This window comes from Mesocricetus auratus, unplaced genomic scaffold (genome assembly GCF_017639785.1).
Source record: "Mesocricetus auratus isolate SY011 unplaced genomic scaffold, BCM_Maur_2.0 Super-Scaffold_4256, whole genome shotgun sequence".
In the NCBI taxonomy this organism is placed as follows: Eukaryota; Metazoa; Chordata; class Mammalia; order Rodentia; family Cricetidae; genus Mesocricetus; species Mesocricetus auratus.
In genome coordinates, this window is record NW_024429182.1 from 104,742,013 (window position 1) to 104,766,044 (window position 24,032).

Genomic DNA, 24,032 nt, shown 5'->3' on the forward strand with positions numbered 1-24,032 from the left:
AAGTTTATTATTAATTATGTGCATATTAATATATTTTTGTGGTATTTTTTGAGACAGGGTTTCTCTGTATTGTTTTGGAGCCTGTCCTGGATTCACTCTGTAGACCAGGCTGGTCTCAAACTCACAGAGATCCGCCTGCCTCTGCCTCCCAAGTGCTGAGATTAAAGGCGTGTGCCACCAACGCCCGGCCTATATTAATATATATTATGTCAATATTAACACACATGCACACACACATATGAAGAAAAATAGAAATACACCACAAAGGATGATAATAAATGCCACAATATCTATGAACTAACAGAAACCTGAGTACCAAGAAGGCAGGGAAAAGCTCCTTTGGAAGGTTTTTGGTTAATTATTGGTCAGTCAGAGTCCAACAGATTCCCCAAATAGCATAAACTATTGCTGTTACCTTGGTTGACTACTAGTGCTACCATATTGCTGAAGACAATACACAATTTATACGAAAGACTTGAAAAAACTTAATTAAAATTGACCTGGAAACAACCTCCCTGATGGTATCCAATGTGCAATCTCTCAGGGAAGAGCATATCTCTATCAATAGTCTGTAAATACTTGTCCTTTTACCAACAGATAAATGTAGTCTTACTCCCTCACCAAGGAAACTTCTCTTTGCAAGAGTCAGAGATCACTATACAAAACCATAATCAATCAAAATGCAGAGTTGTGAAAACCCAGTGGATATATCTACAAAACACTCTGGCTTCTAAGACTCAGAAATGTTGTAGATGAGGTGGAAAGATTTTTTTATTTTAATTTTAACTAGCTTGTTTTACATGTCAATCCCAGTTCCCTTTCCCTCCCACAACCCCCTATCTCCCCCATCCTCCCACCCTATTGCCAATTCCTTCCACATAGGGGATATCTAGAGTCTGGCATTTCACTCAGGGTAGGGTTCAGGCACTCCCCTAAGAGTCCAGGCTGAGAGAGCATCCCTCTTTATGTTATGGATACACGATGTCTGTTAGTATTCGAGGATAAACACTGATCCACTGCTCAGGACCCCATAGGTTGCCCAGGCCTCCTCACTGACTCTCACATTCAGGGGGTCTGGATCAGTCCCATACTGGCCTCCCAGCTGTCGGTTTGGGGTGGAAAGATTTTTAAGAGCCAAAAATTCAGAGAGTTTGCTGATAGATTTTTATCTCATAATATCAGAAGCTACACCCTCAAAGTCTCACAATCATGACTGCCAAAATATGAGCTAAACAAGAATGACATTAATGAACATATCAAACTTAATGGAGAGAAGTCCACAAAGCCTTAACTCTACAATAAGAACCACAGGCAACTGAGGAATGCTGTGAACAGAAGTGGTCTTCTCCAGGAAATAGCACACCGGTTGGCTGTCCAATACCAAATGCTCAGTCCTATGAACATACATACAAATAATACTGTGTGTACTGAGCAGGTTATATTTAGAAACATGTATTTATATGTCTATACGCATTAAATAATAATTAGAGAAGCTTCATTTTGCAGCAGGTGGAAATATACAGAGATCAACAGCTGTTCAAGTGGAGACAATAAGTGACCATCCCCCAAATGATAATTACACACACACACACACACAGGATGGATGCCTGGTGCTTAATAGTGTTACTTGACACAACAGGAAAGCTTCACCCATGAAATCTCAACAATATTGCTGCCTATACAAGTTCTGAATGATGATAACGTCAATTGACAATGCAGAGAAAGAGATACAGACTCTAAGGGATGAAGAATCAGTTTCCTGTGGAGATGAGCTCCCTAATGGGTTACCCAGTCCCAAGTATCAGCCCTAAACATATATATGTAAAAACAATAATAAATGATGTATTAAGGGTGTGTGTGTGTGTGTGTGTGTGTGTGTGTGTGTGTGTGTGTGTGCGCGCACATGTGCGCGCAACACTAATAATTAAAGAACAGGTAACAATATGAGAGGAAGTTGGGGAGACATAGCAGGAGTTGCAGGGGTAGATAAAGAGGCAGCAAGATGTAAATCAGAAGACATGCATTAAATTCTCAAAAAGAAATAAAATATTTAAAGTAAAATATTTTCCTCTCAGTATTGAATTAAAGAAGCCTAGCGATAACCCCTCCTGTTATAAAGGGTAGCTATCTATCTTCTAATTAACTACATTATACAGAGGACTTACTTTTTTTTACACTGAACATGTGTAAACATTAGCTTTTGTACCCATTCCCAGAGAACATTTGAGCTGTACTCTCTGATGTTACCTAAGAATTAATTTTACTGAAGCAGTTCTGATTAAAGAGAAAGGAAGAAAGTGTGAGAATGTATTTGAAAATGGTGCAATCATACTGTGACTATTCAAGTTAGTCAAGAGCAGCCTCCTTCCCCATCTTCCCAATTTATCTAGAAAAGGTCTGAGCCCTGATTGCTCTCGCATAACATCTTATGTTCACTAGAAGATAAGTAATCCTATATTGATACTTAATTTCTTATAATTATTTATCAATATGCAGATTTTGATAGACTGGGTAGTTCATCACAATCATTCATCAAAGTATATGGATGATCAACATTAGGCTCTCTGTAAATCTTCATTAAACTGAATTTCCCGTAATTCAGAGCTCAAGTCATTCACCAGAGAAGATAAAACTGGCTGGGGAGTCTCAGAATAAGTTACTTGTGATCTCCACTTAATAACTAAGCCATGAGTGACTTTGAGCCAAAACACATCTCTTTGAGATCCAGCATCTCATACTAAAATGTACAAACGTAGTGGATTTAAATGCCCTTAAGGGTCACTGTGCCTGGTGCGCAAATGATACCCAGGAGGCATTTAAGACAATAAATTGATGGATATTTTTCTGAGGTCATAAGATCATTGTAGCTATGAAATTATGTTGTAGATTCCATCTGAAACATCATTAAACTGAAGTGAGTCGTAACTATAGATGTGTGGTTAAAATGTCGCAGGACTGTCAAGGGGGATTTCTTGTGCCTACCACTTTTATACAACCCTTTATAACAGCTAATTCTGAGCAAAGAGAAATGATGCAGAAGGCAAGTCTCGGACTGGCCCATCAGCGACCTCTAGAGTTCTTTTGGTTTTGTGCAACAGTGTGAGAACTGAAGACATTTCAAATCTCTGTGTTAATTCTGGTAGACTCGTTATCATTAAGCTTTCTGAAATAGAGGCAGCACAGATGATAACAGGGATTTGTACAGCTCTGACTTGGTGCTTATTTACTTTCTGTGAGCCAGGTCAGTTTTTAAATCGGCTCTATCTACTTTTAAGCAAGGTTAACTATGTAAGCTCCCTCCATTATACACTTTGAAAAATCTGGGTGATTCTGAAAATCTTTCTTGAACAATCATCTAAAGTCACTTCAACTAACACCAGGAACTTCACATATTCTAACCCTTTCTATTACATCATAAATGTAATTATGTAAATATCCAAATGTCCAGGATTGCCATTCCTTACAGCCTTTTAACTATGAGAACAGACATCACTTGTGCCCATTTTCCCCAGTACTCTTTCCCCATCTTGCAGAATGGTTTGAAAAAAAATCAATTCACGGTAACGTGCCTTCTAAAGCTGTGTCAAGAATGATGTCCAGGAATACATGTAAATAGCTTTCATGTGGCATACAGATCTTACTGTTGCCATTTATTCTTCTGTTACATTCTGAGGAAGAGAGGCCCCATATCCAACACATCTGCAGTGGCTAGGGAAGCTGTTCCTGGCATCTTGCAGAGCTGAGAATGGATTTGTTTGATAGCAGAAATCTCCTTGGGGATCTAAACGTATCCCTGGCTGTATCAGAATTTTGGTCAAGCATAGAGATTCAGTGGTACTAGAAGAAAAATTGGAGTGTATTAAGCCATAGCATTAGTTACAATTATCTATTTGCTTTGCAGGTATTGTAAAGGATTGCATTTTGTACATTTGCTTACTACTGTAAGTATTAATGAACTTAAAATGCTTAAATCGGGGTGTCAGGGAATGTTGCCAGTGACCCTACTCGGATACACATATTGTGGTACTGAGAAGACACAGTACCAACAACTCTGGCAATGGAATCAATAAGTAACAGATCATACTGCATAGTCATTTATTAAGGAAGTGAGACCTGGTTTTATACCCCCTCCCAAGGGCCTGTTGGCTGAGGTGGTTGGCTCTGCTGTGTTGTCCTTTACTCATTGGTGTCTCTGGGTCTGGAGTCTCTTTGTCAGCAGTCTCTGGGCAAAGAGGCAAGCTTGGCCTGTGGTACATGCTCATGCAGGTTGATTTGGGTACCTGCAGCTTGGGTAGGCTGGCTGCAGTTATTCTTACAGGGGAACATAAATAAAGGTAAAACATTCTGACACACAAAAATTAAATACATCTTATGTTGAATTTCCTTGAAATACATGTTTTTTTAGTTTATGAAACCCAAGGAATTTAAAATAAGCGCAGAATAGGGTACTCTGTATCTTTTAGTGGGTTGAGTATATAAGAAGCCTTTTTTAAAAATAATAAAATGCTTCCATACAGAATCAAATGCAGAGAGGTGAGCATAATAGCAATCATTAAAACAGGTGTGTGTCCTGCATCTTAACTGAGCTCTAGAGTTCAACTGCCAAGTCTGTAAGAAAAATGTCCCATACACATTGCCAACCACTCCTGTTTGGTATTCATATCATTTTTTAGAGAAACCTGCTTTTGGCTTAGAATTTTCTATCTCAATGATTTATATTACTGATTCTTCCAAGTCAGAAATGGGAATGTAATCTTGGAACCCTCTATACATGACAGGGAAGTCCCTCTTTCCCAATAATTTATCACATCTTTAGTTCTGTTTCTGTTCCGGTTCAGCAGGCCAGGTGCATAGCCTCTCTTGACTCTAAGATGTAGTCAATGAAGTCTACAAAATTGCTGTCCAACTAGTTGCTCCAGAATGCAAATTTGAATATATGTTGCTTCCTGCTTTAACACTTCCAGTTTTCTGCATAGTCTACAGAACTTCTCATAAATGCCATAGTTTATTTAAAAAGCTATTTATAATTTAAATATTCAGCTAGGTTAAATACAGATTTTACTTCAATCAAAATATCAATAACAGCAAAACTACACTATTTACTTTATGTGTCATAACTTCTTGCATTCAAGAACACCATGTCCCACAAAGACAAATCTAAGGAAGAGAACTATAGACCAATATTCCTCATGAACATTGACGCAAAAATACTCAATGAAATACTGGGAAATCGAATCCAGGAACACATCAGAAAGGTCATCCATCATGATTAAATAGGTTTCATCCCAGTGATCTAGGGATGGTTCAATATATAAAAATCCATCAATATAATTGACCATATAAACAAACTGAAAAAAGAAACACCACATGATCATCTCACATGATGCTGAAAAAGCCTGTAGCAAAATCCAATATCTCTTTTTGATAAAGGTCCTGGAGAGATCAGGAATAACAGGAACATAGTTAAACATGATGAAAGCAATATACAGCAAACCAACAGCCAACACCAAACTAAATGGTAAGAAACTCAACATGATTCCTCTAAAACAAGACAAGGCTGTCCCTTATACCCATTCCTCTTCAATACTTGAAGTTCTATGTAGAGCAATAAGACAATAAAAGGAGATTAAGGGGATACAAATTGGAAAGGAAGAAGTCAAACTTCCACTATTTGGAGACAATATGATAGTTTACATAAGTGATCCGAAAAACTCTACCAGTGAACTCCTACAGGTGATAAATACCCTCAGCAAGTGACAGAATACAAAATTAACTCAAAAAAATCAGTAGTCCTACTATATACAGATGATAAATGGACTGAGAAAGGAGTCAGAGAAACATCACCTTTTACAACAGCCACAAAGAACATAAAATATCTTGAGGTAAAACTAACCCAACAAATGAAAGACCTGTACAGTAAGAACTTTGAGTCTTTAAAGAAATAAATTAAAGAAGAAACCAGAAAAATGGAAAGAACTCCCGTGCTTTTGGATAGGTAGGATCAACATAGTAAAAATGGAAATCTGCCAAAAGAAATATCCAGATTCAATGTAATTCCCATCAAAATCCGAACACAATTCTTCACAGACCTTGAAAGAACAATATTCAACTTCATATTAAAAAAAGGATAACCACAACAATCATGTATAATAAAGGAACTTCCAGAGTCATCACCACCCCTGACTTCAAACTTTATTATAGATACATAGTGCTAATCACAGCTTGGTATTGGCACAAAAATAGACAGGTAGACCAAAGGATTTGAACTGAAAACCCTGATATTAACCCACATACCTACAAGCACCTGGTTTTTGACAAAGAAGCTAAAGTTATACAATGGAAAAAAGAAAGCGTCTCCAACAAATGGTGTTGGCATAACTGGATGCAGACTTGTACAAGATTGCAGATAGATCCATATCTATCACCATGCACAAAACTTAAATCCAAATGGAACAAAGATTGCAACATAAATCCAGCCACACTGAAAGAAGAGAAAGTGGGGGTACCCTTGAACAAATTGGTACAGTAGAAACTTCCTGAACATAACACCAGTACCACAGACATTGAGATCAACAATTAATAAATGGGACCTCCTAAAACTGAGAAGTTTCTGTAAGGTAAAGGACACAGTCAGCAAGACAAAACAGCAGCCCACAGAATGGGAAAAGATATCCACCAACCACATTTCTGACAGAGTGCTGAACTCCAAAATAAATAATGATCTCAAGAAGCTAGACACCAAAACACCAAACAATACAATTAAAAACTGGGGTGCAAAACTAATTAGAGAATTCTCAATAGAGGAATCTAAGATGGCTAATAGACATTTGAGAAAGTGCTCAAGATACTTAGCCATCAGCAAAATGCAAATCAAAACAACTTTGAGATGCCATCTTGCACTAACCAGAATGGCTAAAATCAAAAACACCAATGACAGTCCATGCTGAAGAGGATGTGGAGAAAGAGGAACACTCCTCCCTTGCTGGTGGGAGTGCAAAATTGTACAACCACTTTGGAAATAAGTATGGCAGTTTCTCAGAAAAATGGGAATGACTCTACCTCAAGATTCAGCAATTCCTCTCCTGGGCATATACCCAAGGAATGCACATTCATACAAAAAGTACATATGTTCAACTATGTTCTTAGCAGAGTTTTTCGTAGTAGCCAGAAACTGGAAGCAAGCTAGATGACCTTCAACTGAAGAATGGATAGAGAAAATGTGGTACATTTACACAATGCAGTACTGCTCAATGGGAAAAAAAACTAGTGGAATCTTGAAATTCACAGGCAAATGGAAGGAACTAGAAGAAACCATCCTGAGCAAGGTAACAAAGTCACTAAAAGACAAACATGGTATGTACTCACTCAAATATGGTTTTTAGACATAGAGCAAAGAATTACTAGCCTGCTATCCATACTGATAGAGAACCTAGGAAACAAGAAGGACACCAAGAGAAAAATGCATGATCCCTGGAAGAAGGGGAGGGGACAAGAATCCCTGAGCAAATTGGGAGCACGGGGGAGAGATGAGGGAAATGGAAAGGGGAGAGGGGGAGACATGGTAGGATAACAGGAGGACAGAGACAGGCAAGGAATAGAGGGCAAGAAAGGAGATGCCTTGATAAAGGGAGCCAGTATGGGTTTGGAGAGAGGTCTGGTACAGAGGAAATAGTAGGGAATCCACAGGGATAACCCTAACTAAGAATCTAGGCATTGCTGGAGTGGCTGCCTTTGATGCCCTTCCCCTATAATGAGATTGATGACTACCTTGGTTACCATTCCTAGATCCTTGACCTGGTAGCTGATCAAAGCAGAAACAGGCACCCACAGCTAGACACTGATTCATACACCTGGAATTCAGTTGCGGAGAGGGAGGAGAGATAAGTAAATGAACCAAGAAGGTGTTGGAGATACCCACAGAAACAGTTTACCTGAACTAATGAGAGCATGCAGACCCTAATCACAAAGTGGGGGAACCAGCATTGGACCCAACCCAGCCCTCTGAATGTGGGTGCCAGCTAGGATGCCAAGGTATTCTATGAAACCTCTAACAGTGGATTCAGTGTTTATTCCTATGTTACAAATGAACTTTGAGAGCCTGTTCCCTATGGAGGGATACTATTGCAGCCCAGTCATGGAAAGGAGGGCCTGGGTTCTCCCCCAAATGATGTGATGGACTTTGATGATCCACCATGGAGGGCCTCACTATCCCTGGGAATTGGGTTAGGGTCGATGGGAAGCATGGGAGAATGGGAGAGTGAGTCAATGGGGGCATGGATATGTAAATAAGAGTGTTTCTAAAATAAAAAAATTAAATGGCTTTAGAGATATACAAGAAAAGAATTTTCTATCTATACTTTACAATATCCTCATCCTCTCTTCCTTGCAAAGCTTTGTGCTTTAGTTCTTCTAAGCAGTGATAAATTCCTCACCCCCAGCTACGAAGGTGTTTGACCTGTTCTGCTTCTGTTCTCTTTCAGCATGTTCTGGGGACACATAACATGCCACACATTCTTTTGTTAGAATGGGGTGATACCTGAGACCAGATACAATGGCTTTCTATCACTTTTGGCAGAAAACAATGAAAATTCTTAGCATAACATATAAAGATTTTAGCTCCTATAATTTCCTAGTTTCCATGAACTTCCCAGTGTTATGGCTATTGACCAGCTCCAGTTCTATGTTTCCTTTTTCCTGGACTAGTGTGTATCTGATGAGCATGTTGCCAGTGGACAGGTCTTGGCCAGCTGTTACCAGGTACTGGAATTATTACTCAAGAATGAAATAAAGGCACACATAGATTGCAAAAATAGTAATACCAGCACATTACATAAGTAAGAATACTCAAGATCCATGTTATTGTTTGTGGCTGCTTTTGGTGGGCTTCAAGAGAATGAGGAACCCAGTTGCCAGTAGTATATTTTGACAGGTTCTTTATTTTGAATGACAGTTGGATTATTTCAGCCTTTGATCACCATGTATGCCCATTCCTATGATGCAGATAATTTAAGTTAAATGCATGCCAAGTTGTCTATAGCCACAAATTATTAATGTTTATTCTTCTCAAAAGTTTACTTAGAGAACACAGATTACCTTGTGAAGAAATCATCCCAAAACAGTTCAAGTTAGCTAGACAGTCACCCAACTTTTCGGGCATGTGTTAGCTCTAAAGCCCAGAGACTGTCAACATCAACTTCAGAGTCTTATGAAGTGCAAGATTGCTCTTCTCTTTCCCTGCAGACATTAGCTCATTCATGTTTATAATTTAGATGAAATACTTATCATATAATGATGTCTTTAGAATAAATAAGGTATTATATTAAGCAGTAATTCCTACATCTGATACAGTCAGCTTGGCCAATATGGCAGTCTAAGTTGAACAGCGCTCAAGTATATCACAAGAAGCATAAAAGAAAATCTGCATGGGCTGCAGGGTGCAGTTACATGTCAAAGGCCAGAAAAGTGGAAAGACATCCCATGAAGGAGCAACATGCCCCAAATGGTGACAATATGTGTCATATAAACCAGCAGATATGTGTAGAGTACTGAGTGGAGGCAGGTAGAAGGGAGGATGTTGTGAGTGTTGCCTTCTGCAAAACATCTCTTCCTGTCCTTACATACAGGCTGGAGGGTGACTGCAAGAGGAGTGAACCTTCATGTGTGATTATGCCAAACATTCCTAACCCTTCTTCACAATTCATAGCAGATGGATATTTTCTGATAGCTTCAAAATTAGCTGCTTTTCAAACTTCTTTTTATCTTACTTGTCTTTGCGGGTACTGTAACAAATTTGCTGGCTACAAATTGTTATGGTGACTTCTTCCCTACTGCTTTGACAGAAGCAGGCTTTTTATATTTCTCATCAGAAAGGTAGACAGAAAGGAAATTTAGTCAAAGGATATTGTTCTGTTGAATTTTGTCTTAGAACAAGGTAGCCAATCTTGCCAAAATATATACTATTCGTATTTGCAGTAGGATTTTTTTCTATTTTTTTAATTTAAAAAATTCAGTAAGCTTTGAAGACTCTTACTGGATCCTAGACACCCTCACCATCAACCATTAGGATATTGTTTTCCCCTTTCTAACTTCCACTATCTTTTTCTTCTTCTTCCCACCTGTAGTTTTAACTTTAATGAATTAATAGAACTTAGTTTCTTAGTGATCACTTGCCATTTTCAGAGCTCTGTAGACCTGTCCTGTCCTTATTTTTTACTGCCAAGGCAGCATAAAACACTTAGAAATAGAGAGAATTATCACACAGGCATATAATCACCTGTGTATATATCCAGAATCTATCATAACTTTTAAATATTGATCTTACAGAATAACTGGAACTGGCCTGAAATGAAAGCCTTAGAAAATCCAACCCACTTGGAATCCATGAAAGAACTATGAAAAATGAATTGTTCCTTTCCATTTCCTAATGTAGTGGGTCATGTGGAAGATGACAAAGAACACATGTCATGGATTCATCTGCCTTCCTTGTGAATGCTGAGTCAGTTTCTTCCTGAGGGTGAATCGAAATCTATTTTCCCAAGGATAAAGAATTGAAATTTCTACATCTCTAGAGAAACTGGCATTAAAGGCTCAAACTGGTATGAAGAGTAAAATCAAGTATTTCTGTAAAAAAAATTTCCCCCTTTTAGATTTTTCACCCTAGACACTGAACCTTTTAGAAACTAAAAATATTTGTTTAATACTTATTTTAACATATCAGATAGCTGAATCACATTATGTGTGCTTTGATCCAGACACTACACTGCCTGCTTTTCAAATGTCATGTTTTAGGTACCTTGAGAATTTGCTGGTTCTTTTCTGCAGTCCAGCTGATTCTATTTTGGGATATTCTTGCTAGGAAGCTTTCCCTATTTATAAAGTTCTTATTATTTTTCAGCCTATTTTAAATATTTTTGTTGGGTTTTGTTTTAGATAGGATCTCAATTTGTAGCCCAAGTTAGGTTCTAACATGAGGTGATCCTTTCTGCCTCAACACCCATACAGAATTTCTGTATAAACTTGACCAATATCAAAAATAGAGGCACCTCAAATATTTTCATTGAGTGTGTGATATATAGCAGTGTGTATGTCCCTGTGCATGTACTTTCACGGGCCAGAGGTTGACATTGGATGTCTTTCTTTGTTAATCTTCTAAGCATTGGGATTTATAGGTGAGAGCCACTGCACCACCCCTAAACAAAATTTTCTTTAAAAATTCTGTAGAATAGGTTATAGATCTTTAGAAACCTGCTATTTTGCACACTATACCCTACTTAATTAAAAAATTCTCTCAGGATGGTTTCTTTTAGTGCCATACATTTGCCTGTGAATTTCAAAATTCCATTTTTTTTTCTGCTGAGTAGAACTCCATTGTGTAAATGTACCACATTTTGTCTATCTACTCTTCAGTTGAGGGGCATTTAGGTAGCTTCCAGTTCTGGCTATTAAAAATAACGCTGCTATGAACATAGTGGAACAGACGTCCTTGTTGTATGAATGTACAATATTTGGGTATATGCCTAAGAGTGGAATTGCTGGGTCTTGTGGTAGGCTGATTCCCATTTTCCTGAGGAACCACCTTACTGATTTCCAAAATGGCTATACAAGTTGGCACTTCCACCAGCAGTGGATGGCTGTCCCCCTTTCTCCACATCCTCTCCAGTGTAAACTGTCATTGGTGTTTTTGAATTTAGTCATTCTGACAGGAGGAAGATGGTATCTTAGAGTTGTTTTGGTTTGCATTTTCCTAATGGCTAAAGATGTTGAGCACTTCCATAAGTGTCTTTAAGCAATTTTAGACACCTCTAATGAGAAATCTCTGTTTAGTTCTGTACCCCATTTTTAATTGAATTATTTGATGTTTTGAAGACTAGCTACTTGAGTTCTTTGTAAGTTTTGGAGATCAGCCCTCTGTCAGATGTGGATTTGGTGAATATCTTTTCCCATTCAGTAGGGTGCAGTTTTGTCTTACAGAAGCTTCTCAGTTCCAAGAGGTCCTATTTATTAATTGTCCATCTCCATGTCTGCACTACTGATGTTATGTTCATAAGTGGTCTCCTGTACCAATTCGTTCAAGGGTACTTCTCACTTTCTCTTCTAAGAGGTCCAGTGTGACTAGATTTATGTTGAGGTCTTTGATTTATTTGAACTTAAGTTTTGTGCATGGATCTATCTGCAGTCTTCTACATGCCAGAATCCAGTTATGCCAGCACCATTTTTGAAGATGTTTTCTTTTTTCTATTATATATTTTCAGCTACATTGTCAAAGATCAGGTGTTAATAGGTGTGTGAGTTAATATCAGGGTCTTCAATTAGATTCCATTGGTCTATCTGTCTATTTTTGTGATAATACCAAGCTATTTTCATTACTATAGCTCTGTAGTAGTGCTTGAAGTTAGGCATGGTGATGCCTCCTGAAGTTCCCTCATTGTACAGGGTTGTTTTGACTATCTTGGGTCTTTTGTTTTTCCATATAAAGTTGGCAATTGTCTTTTCAAGGTCTGTGAAGAATTGTATTGGGATTTTGATAGTGATTGCACTGAATCTGTAGATTGCTTTTGGTAAGATTGCCATTTTTACTAGGTAGATACTATCTATCCAAGAGCATGGAAGATATTTCCATTTTCTGGTTTCTTCTTTAATTTCTTTCTTTAAAGAATCAAGGTACTTACTGTATAGGTCTTTCACTTGTTTGGTTAGTGTTACCCCAAGATATTTTATGTTCTTTGTGGCTATTGTAAAGGGTGATTTTTCTCTGATTTCTTTCTCAGCACATTTATTGTCTATATATAGTAGGGCTATCCTGAGTGAAGTAACCCAGTCACAAAAAGACACACATGATATGTACTCACTCATATATGGATTTTAGACATGGAGCAGGGGATTGCCAGCCTACAACCCCAGAGTGTCCCGGAAACAGGGAGATCCCTTCAGAGAGATATGCATGGCACCCCGGAGAAGGGGAATGGGACGGGATTTCTTGAGTGGATTTGGAGGATGAGGGGAGGGGAAAGGGAATGAGTAGAAAGAGAGGGGAGAAGAGGAGGGTAGAGGGGGACAGGGGGTAACAGGAAGGTTGAGGTGGGGAAAGAATAGAGGGGAGCAGGATGAGAGGTACCATAATAGAGGGAGCCATTCTAGGTTTGAGGAGAGATCTGGCACTAGAGAGATTTCCTGAGATATACAAGGATGATACCACCTGCCAATCTAAGTAATAGTGGGAGGCTACCTTAAATGTCTTTCCCCGGTAATGAGAATGATGACTTGTATGCCATCCTAGGGCCTTCATTCAGTGGCTGGCTGATGGAAGACACCCACAGCTAAACACTGAACTCAACTACTGGAACCCAGTTGCAGAGAGGGAGGAGTGATGAGCAAAGGGGTCAAGACCGGGCTGGTGAAATGCATAGAGACAGCTGACCTGAACAAGGGTGAGCTCATGGACCCCAGACTGATTGCTGAGAGGCCAGCATGGGACTGATCTGGACACCCTGAATGTGCATGTCAGTGAGGAGGCCTCGGCAATCTATGGGTAGTATATCAGTGTTTATCCCTGGCATACAAATGGGAGCCCATTTTACATGGAGGGATGCTCCTCAACCTGGACACATGGGGGAGCGCCTAGACCCTGCCCAGGATGATATGATGGATTTTAGAGATTCCCCTGGAGGGCCTTATCCTTCCTGGAGAGTGGAGGGTTGATGGGGTGGGACTGGGGGATGGGGGGCAGGGGAGTAGGGGCATGAGAGGGAGCTGGGATTGACATGTGAAGCAAGCTTGTTTCTAATTTAAATAAAAAGGATTTTAAAAATTCTCTCATGCCTTTAGCCTCACTTCATCAATATGCAAATTCTCTTTAATTTTCTTTCTTTAGTCTCTTCTCAATTTACCTTATATTTATTTTCGTACTTCTCTTATTCACCAACCCCATAAGTGATTCCTTAGTTGCAGAGTTACACGGCACCCTTCACAGACCAGCTCACACACCTGTTAGTGTGAAGTTAACCAATATTCAACAGTACGGGCACCTTAGAGTATTTCTTCTCCTATGTTAGCACACGCTGTGAAACAGGTACAGGATAGCTCTAACTGTAAGAAAAATATGTTGTCTAAGTTGCTTCTATTCACAGGCTTCTGTTTGCCTCCTCAATCCTATTTCTGATGAGACTGAATTATGTGTTTATGAAAAATGTAAGGAGTATGATGTTTCCTTGACTTGTTTAATTAGCTTATACAACCTATTTCATGTTCTTTCTCATTATGTTTTATTGTTAAGTAATAAATTTTAAAACTGCAATTCTTATTGAATAGTTTCACTCTAATTTATAGTGGAGCTCTCTATTATTCAAGTCCTGTACTTTAGTGGCCTGTTGTGGCAATAGACACCTGCAATTCCTAAGTTTGGGAGGAAGAGGTAGGAAACTCAGAAATTTAAGGTTACCCTCAGCTATATATGAATTCAGGACGACTAGGCTGTATGACCCTTTGTCTCAAAAAGCAAAACAAAGCAAACAAAAGACCCAAACCATTTTGTTTTTAGCATTTTCAAGTATAATTTTTTTAAACTAAAATATAGCTGCATATCTCCCTCTTCCCTTTCCTTCCTCCAAACCCTCCTTATTGTCCTCCTATTTAGTTTTTACACATTTCTAAGCTAGACCTTCCTCTTTTACAGCTTAAATATCTGCTGGGATTCCTTACTTATGTCATCATGGAGGTGCTTGCCTCTTTACCAGCACTCAGGAGGAAGGAGCATTAAGAACTATAAACCATCCTGGGAAACATAAAAAGAATTTATAATTAAAAACAACAAAAATATTCTGGGCTGCAGTAATGGCTCAGTGGTAAAGAGCACTTGCTGTTTTCTCATAGGTCCTGACTTCAGTTCCCAATATCCATGTCAGGTGGCTCATAACCTCCATAACTTCAGTTCTGATATTGAATGCCCTTTTCTTACAGTCACAGGCACCACATACATGTGGCAGACACCAGAGAAACACACATAAAACCTTACAAATATTTTGATTTTTTTAGTATATGTTATGGTTTTATAAACATTTCATAACATGCTGGTGGCCATGTCAGAGGAGCAGCGGTTGGCAATTGAAGTTCAAGGTGTCAGCTCACTGGAAGGCAAACCCTGATGCATGAAACCTGTATAGGCAAGGCCGGAGACCACAAACTCCAGAATGTCTTTTGCTTCTGTGGCTATCTTTCTCTGGTATCTGATATGTTGTGAAGGAAGATCCCCACTGCTTGCAATGTGCTATGTTTATCTCATGGAAATATCCCATTCTACTGAGAATTTTTACTTGTGGATTATTATGAAGATTATTTCTTCCTAAGATGTACTGTCTAATTGATAATAATGATTTTAGTTTAAATAGTGTTTTGATGACAAAAAATAAAACAAGGAAGTATCATGAGTTTCTATTAAGGAGCCCATAGACTACAGTTTATGTTAATGATTAAGGCAAGCAGTTGAGTCCCAGTAGCCCAACTAGTTTCAATTCTTCTAATCTTATTGTTAAGAAATGTGTTCACAGGTTTTAGAGGGCATCATACCTGAAACAAAACTTTGAAAATAACTTAAAATTAGACTAAGATGTTTTTGTCAAATATCTTCAAGGTAAAAAATCTGAGAAAACAATCTAATGTTTATAGGGGTACATAGGTGACTGAGGACCTTATTAACGTCAGCGAAGAATAAAACAGCGAAATTATTAGTAGCTGACATGCCTTTCTTGTTAGGAGACATTGATGTCCAAAGGTGATGATTAATTCCTTGTACCCATATTTGCCCCTAGTCTCCTGATATTAAACTATTGGAGTGGATATACACCCTAAAGATTTAAAGATTGTTTTTCATGTATAAAAGTTTAGATTTTTGATCCCTTTAAGTTTCCTTATAAGATTACATTTCAAGATAAGTAATAAAATGTAGTAGCCTGCCAGAAAAAAAAAACCTGCTTGCCTACACTGTTAATCTATAACATGTTACATGGGTATGAATGTACATGGGATAATTTGTTTTTCACCTCTTACACCTAAATTTTTAATCATATAAGGGATATAGAAAACATGCTATTTTACTTGTATTCATTTTAATAATTCACTTAAAAATAAAATGTAACCATATTGTAATTTTTATATTGCTTAAAAGATTTTGTTGGGTTATTTAAGCTGTAGAGGAAAGACTAAAGATAGAAGGAAAAGAAAAACCTCAAGAATGAGAGAATTAGGAGGAGTGTGCATCAAGAGATTTAAAAGGAAAGGGAAACCACAGAATGAAGAATAAAGAAGGAACCATCATGTGTGTGTGTGTTTTCCCTTTATCGCCTTAGATAAAAAGCCATAATATATATCCACTATGTAGATTCCCTTTGAGCCCTGTACTGATGGAGGCTGGTCCCCCAGGCAACAAAAATGGCACATTCCTTAAAATCTACCCTCAAAGGCAACATCAGTTACACTTCATAGTTGTTACAAAAGTACCAAATTAAAATCTGTCTACTTATACAGCACTGTAATTGTGCATTAGAATTATCTCTGCCTGTTCTGTAGAGTCCCTCTGGTTTCCACTTCTTGCATAAATTAGAATATACAGACAGAAATTTAGGCAGTCTATGAACAGATGTTGCATTTCTTTCTCTTCTAAATTTCTCTCCTTCCCCAAATTATATATTATCCAGTCAAGACTTCTTTATCCATCACTGCAAATTTCCCAAACTATACCTTTTAGTACCTTCCCCAAGAGATACATCCATACCTTCAGAAAAAAGGGGAAGTGAGCTGTGTACTCAGAACTTTCAGTAGCCTCAGTAGAAGGCTTTCAAGAATATACTCTTTTTCAGTTTTCATCAGCTTACTGATGCTCTCATACATTTAAAGACTTTGCCTAATGTATCCCTGGGGCAAAGTTGAAGCTTAATTTACTCTACATTGCCAGAATTTACATTAAATTTTCATTTTAATAATTCTTGTCTAAGACAAAGGAATTTTTATTTATTATTTGTTTCTGGCTTGGTGATTAGATGTTAGTTATTAGTCTTGTATGAATCATACCATAATTGATCTTTGCTAATGCCTAGTTTTTGTTACTTTAAAGTGGAATGCCAATTTAAAACATTTGTGAAGCTATGTAAGTGCCAGATCCTAGCTATTTATGATGCTTCTAACGACTTGCCATCATCTTACGCACAGACAGTTGTAGAATTTTCATGTTCTATCTTTATAGCCTCTCTGAAGCCCTCAAAACAATTTACATGCTCATATATTATCAAGTTACTTAAATTTCATTAAATCATATAATTAAAATACCAAGTACAGCCACATGAATCAGACTTCTCTTGCCAAAGCTTTGGCTTGCAAAAGATTAATTTTGTTGGAAATGCTCTCTGTGTGTCAAGAGTTCAGAGTGTTTAGTCATCAGTTGGTACATAATACCAAGTGGACAGAGACAAATGATAATTGAACGAGGTAGTTAAATGGAAGTCCTTTAAGAGTGCTGCATGACTACCCTCACCATTTTATAACTAGAAAACACAAGGTCCAGAAAGGAAGGTCATTTTGTCAAGGTCAATCAGCTGATGGGTTCCAAACAAGCATTAGAATCCAGTTCTTCCTGATTCTTGGCCTATTTAATAAATTATATATTAATTAAAAATATCTGCCTGGCACTATGTGTCTTTACCACAACAAAATGCTCTTTCCAAATCACTGTTGAAAAATGTGCCTGAGAAAAACACAAGATGCTCTCCCTAATGTGTGATGTTCGATTAGTCAGTGAGTTGTTGACATTCAATCTATTGCTGATTAGATAAAATGTGCACAAGGGACCCTTGCAAAGCATTATGAAATTGAATCCACCTTTGGCGAAATAATTGACTGAACAACAAAGTTTTCAACATAATCCAGTTAAACCAAAATTAACCCTTACAGATATTGGCCTTGTTGTTTTCTTGCTGTATTGAAAGCTAGCCAAGCTATTTAATGCCCTTTACCTATTTTTTCAAACATGTCTCTAAACTGCTAAGCACACACTGCATTTGGCTGAATAATTATACAAACTTTACTTACAAAAAATATAAAGCAAGCAAAATCAGTCTACTAAGTTAGGAAGTTTAGCTTAACATTCATCCCTGAGGGCTATAACATTAAAAAAGCACATATCTGTATCTAAATATTAGACATCTACTCATCTATATTAAAGCTTCTATTCTACCTTCACATTATGACTGCACACTAGACATGGTATAAAGGTATTTTATTCTCCTTCACCAAAAGTCTCAACTTCTGCAAATTATCATACCATATAAGGACAAAAGATTCACAATTACCTAGTTTTAGAGGCTGTTTTAGAAACTATTTATCTCAATGTTTCCCAGTCTTGTAATTTCAGAATTAGAGTGAAATTTTAGCTAGTATCAATATTTGGGAAATAATTTTCAAATTTCTGCAAAGGCATGAACTTACTTTAATCAAGATCCAGAACATAGCAAAAGGAGTAGTAGAAATGTCTATTAAAGTGTCAAAATGTAAAAGCCATGTTAAGAGTGGTACAAATTTAAATATTCACTACTTAATAGATTCAATCATATTGCAGCATTTACACAAAATGTAGAGTTGAATTGAAAGAGTGGTAAAATACAGTATCAGTACAATGAAAGAATATGAGTTTCTGGTTTTCTAACCCTCATAAAAACATCAATTTGGGCAGGAGTGATAGCTTAGTCAGCAAAGAGTTTGCCATGCGAGCAAGGAGATCTGATTTTGGATTACCAGCACTCTTGTAAAATATAAACAACAAAAATAAATAAATAAATAATAAATAACAAGTGGGACAGTGTCTTATCATAAAGCTGTTTCTTATGTGGTGGGGGAGGAAGCATCCCTAGGTCTTGCTGGCCAGACAATCTAATCTAATTGTCAAGCTCCATGTTCACTGAAAGACCCTGTCTCATATCTTAAAGCAGAAATGAGGAAGACATGCACACTGATCTCTGGCCTCCATACCCAGATGTTCCTATGTGGATATGCATTCATGTACATGTATACACACACACACACACACACACACACACACACCCATGACCCAATACATATGTACATACCAAAAGATAAATAAAACATTTGAAGAGATAACCACATTAGCAACATGTTCACAGGTAGTACAGGATAATATTCCCATCTGAGGAGAGCACAAAAATAAGAAATGAAGCACCAATGAAAGTAGAAAAAGAAGTTTCACCTTTCTTGCATCATCTCTCCCCAAGCCTGTGAAACACAAAGACCCTCAATTTTGCCTCAGACTGCAGTATCAGTGCATGATAAAAGATTGATAAATTCTACCTTCCCTGGTCTTCTGGCTCTTACACTCTTTCTGTGTGTCTGAAATGTTCCCAAATTTTAGGTGTGGGAGTTTTCTTGTAGCTGTATCTACTGGGGGTAGGAACCTCAAGATCTGTTGTTCTCTTCATTTTGACCAGTTGTGGTTTCCTGTAACAGTGTGTGTCTGTTTCAAGAGAAGCTTCTTTGGTGTGGGTAGGGAATCTTGTTTATTTTCAATTATAAGGATAACTATTCATAATGCAGTTAGGAATTATGCTGGTTTAGTAAAGTGGCAACATTTTCTCCTCTAAGATCCATAACCTCACTAACTAATGTAGTTGGCTAATGATCATTGTGGTGCATAGGTTTCAAACCTGGCTAGTACTTGTCTCTCTCCCCTTAGTAACCTGTATAACACCTGGTTTTATGAAGTCTAGTTCTTCGGGTAGGAGGCTTTTATGCCAGAACCATTGACCAACTGGGATCCTGAAAGTCCTGAATAGCAACTTAACCTTTAACCTCTGAGAGATAAGCAAGGACAACAGATAAGGCTGTGTAAAAGTACCTTGGACTCTCCTAACCATTAATTAGACAGGGAGTTTCTCATGCTTTGTACCAGGGTTTTTACTAACTGGTCTATGACTCTTGGGGGGAGTTTTGTCAACTCAAGTGGCATAACTTCATTTTGACTATATATGTGTAAATGGATATGTACACCTATAAATTATCATATGGTTCTTTGATAAAGAAAGAGTTTTCATAGAAATAAACACAATAAAAAATACCTGAGATTCAGCTTCACTCAGAATAAGAGCAAGGAAACAAAGATGCTGCTCCATTCCTGTCAAATGAACAAAAATTTACTTGTCTCAACATTTATTGCTAAGACTATGGCATTTTTCAAAAACATAAAAAGGAGAAAACCCTCTGTAAGGTGAATTTAAAACAACTTTCAGGATCAACAATTTCTTTACCTTGGGCCTGACAGTTAATTTTTTAAATTTTGTTTTAATTACTTGCCTGCTACAAACAAATTGTTTATTAGAGATTATATACTGTATCATTGATGTAAACACAAGGACCACCCTTGGAAATAATGCAATACACACCAAAAGGTCAAACCACTCCTTTTCCTGCCACAGACAAATATCAAGGCACACGACTCCACTCCTTATCTTACATTACAGGCTTTGAAATTTTAAATCCCTTGGTGGCCACTGAGCATTTGATGCTTAATGACATCTTTCAGGCTTTGCATGTCCAGTTTCGTAACCTTACATGTTTAATCCTCCTCTTTTTAACCTCTCCATAAGACTTCTATTGACCTGACCAGATACCATCTCTCCTGATAAGCCTTTCATGACAACATACACAGAAAATCCTTTAGCTTTCCTCAGAAAGGCTGCTTTCTGAGGATAAAATGAACATAAGCCAAGAGTTTGTTCTGAATCCTGAATCCACCTGACAGTTGATTTAAAGTGAATACACAAAAAAATAATAGTATGAAAGCAATCCAAAAATTTTATCTATCTCTTAGAAAATATGAGATATACTAAGTAATATACCATAAAACTTTCTAAGACTATGCAACAAAATGAAATAAGTTTGATATACAGGGAGTAATCAGAGTACTGGGTTGTTAGCCCTCTTCTGGCAAGGTTTATTATTCTTTGATATCTCACATGTTCTAAATTAAAGCAAATAGATTTTAAATATCTTTTCAAATTCTCCAACTCCATCACTTAGCCTTACCAAATATTCCTTAAACTAAGTGCTGCCTAGTTTAGTGTCAACTTGACACAAGCTAAAGTCATTAGAGAAGAGCCTCACCTGAGGAAATTCCTCCACAGAATCAGCCTGTGGCAATCAATTAGCGATTGATGTGGGAGGGTCTGGCCCATTATGGTGGGGGAGCCATGCCTAGCTTGGTGGTCCTGGCTTCCAAAATAAAGCAGGCTGCGCAAGCCACATGGAGCAAACCAGTAAGCAGTAAGTGGTGTTCCTCTAGTGCCTCTCCACCAGTTACTGCCTCTAGGTGCCAGCCCTACATCATTGCTTTTGATGATGGCCTGTCATAGGGAGCTATGAGTGAAAGAAACCTCTTTCTTCCTTCCCCAAGTTGCTTTTGATCACACTGTTTTATTACAGTAATAGTAACCATAACTAAGACAATGTGTGAAAATCATTCCTATTTTCCTACACTTGTTGCTGCAAAGATGCCATTAAATATCCTCTACCCATGAACAAAGAAGTTAGTATTCTAATGTAAATACTAGAGATTTGTGAGCAGAGGCAGGCAATGAGGCAAGGAAAGATATGGAACACTTGCATAGTCACTTCCCCTTTCCAAATTAATTTTGTTAATCAGTTAAAAACCTTACTAAACAATTTTTAAAGCACTTAACAGAAATGTCAGGGGATATTTGTCATATTCCAATGTTTTCTTCTTAAATCTTTTTTCTGTATTAAGTTTGCTTCATTTTCATTTGTTAGTGACTACTGTAATGAAAATCAATCCATTTGTTATACAATGGTAAATCTTTAGAGTTTTTCCACTGAATCAAACCAAAAAGGAAAGTATGCCATGTTCATTTATGATATATATATATATACACACACACACATATATATATATTTACTTTGCATGTTCGGTATTCTGTATATTGTAAAAAAATACAAGACTATATTAATTCCTATTAGGCATTAGAAAAATAAATGCAGAATAGTAGCAATATGGAAACCAAGGTATTGGGATGATATAATGTAAAGGAACATTACCTCTGTTTTAACTGGGTCTGACAATGGATGCTTTTTATTAATACAAATGTTTAAGGACAAAATGCACTGACATAATTATTCTGAGGAATACAAATTCTATACAGGCAACATAGGAAAAGAAAACAGCCTAATTCTCAGTAATGATTCCTCTTTTATTTGTATTTTAAAATACCTTCGTATTCATTATGTCTGAGATTATGCCAGAAATACTGGGTTGTAGAACTGTAATCATCTGTGATTTACACAGATGGTGCTGAGGCTTATAGAATTGAAATAAAGTGAAGTTAGTTGGCTCAGCCATTCAAATTACAAGCCACTTCTGACAATAAAGCTATTCTAGCATAGTATAGTGCTACTTCTTTTTCTCTAGAGTAAATTAGCTTTGAGGCAATAGCTTACCAGAAAACTCATTTTATAACAGTCTTTATCCCCCACCACTCTTTCACAAATAGTATTTCTTCTTCAGAAAAATTCAAACCTGCTATATGGATCTTGTGAACACATAGCAGACTGAATTGTAAGGCACACATTGGCTGTTGTGTTGGTGATTTATTCTGTCATGCATATATTAATGATGCGGATACATTCTGAGCAATTTATCATTAGGCAATTTCCATAATATACCAGTATCCTATAATGTATTTACACAAAGCAGATAGCCAACTGCATACCTTATCTATTGCTACTAAGCAACAAACATAATGAAACTGTGTTGACAAGTATAGGCAATTATAAATCAAAGGCAAATAGTTACATATCCAAAAACATCTATCAGTGTAAAGTAATAGGTTATATAAGAAATGAAGACATCATAATGAAACTTACTATCTTATATGCTAATTAAAACCATAGTGTAATAATGAAAACCATTACCTAAAAAAAGTGTATAGTAAAAATTACACAAAGGATAAGAAATGTGGTACATCTGTGTAAGATGTTGCACATGAATGGTGCTTGTGAAAGTGGCCATTGCTCTGGGGAGACCAGTAAGTGACAATGAAGAAATTTGAACACTGTTAAATCAGTATCCTACACTGCTATAGACTTTATGTGTTGACTCTTTAGGTTACAGAAACATGATTTAAAATATTAGTCTTTCATAAATGAATTAATATTATCTTAGTGGGGGGTTGCACCTTATATACTTTAATCTTTTTAACTGTTTAAGTCCTGTAATCACTCTTAGCTTGAAACAAAAATGTACTATAAAGGTGCATAATTTTTATTCTGTATTTTTATTTTAAATTTTTATTTCATTTCCCTCCTATTTTTGAATATTCTTAATTTAAAAATAATTATATCACTTTTACCCTTCCCTTTTCTCCACCAGTTCTCTCCCAGCTACTTTCCCTCAGCTCTCACACACACACTCCATTCAAGTTGATATTTGTTATATATGTAGTGAGGTACACAAATATATAGGGATACAACATGGTGAGTCCTTTTATACTTAACTGGACAAACAGTAAGGGGGATAATCACCAGAATATGCTAATTCTTCTTCTCCCAACAGTCAATGGTTAACTATAGTTCTTTGTCTAACAATGGGACCCTATTAAATTTACTTCCTTGCAGGTCAACATGGCTATTGATACTGCCATTGTTTCAGTCTTTTGGGTAGAATTAGAAGGACTTAGATGCACTTTACTGAAACTTTCTGATTTATAACTTTCTTTCCCTGATTTATTTGCATATAATGTAGAGAATACATGGAAGAGAATAGATTGTAGGGAATCTAGTTATTGGTGTTTCCCGTACAATACAAGGAAGGATCTAGTCAATTCTCCTTATAAGTTGAATTCTCTTGTTTTTTTTGGATACTTGTTATTAATCTTTCCCCAAAAAATTACTGCAAGCTCTTTGTCAGGATTAACTTTCTCTACATAAGTTGTCAATTTCATCATTAGTAAAAGTTACACTGGATCTAT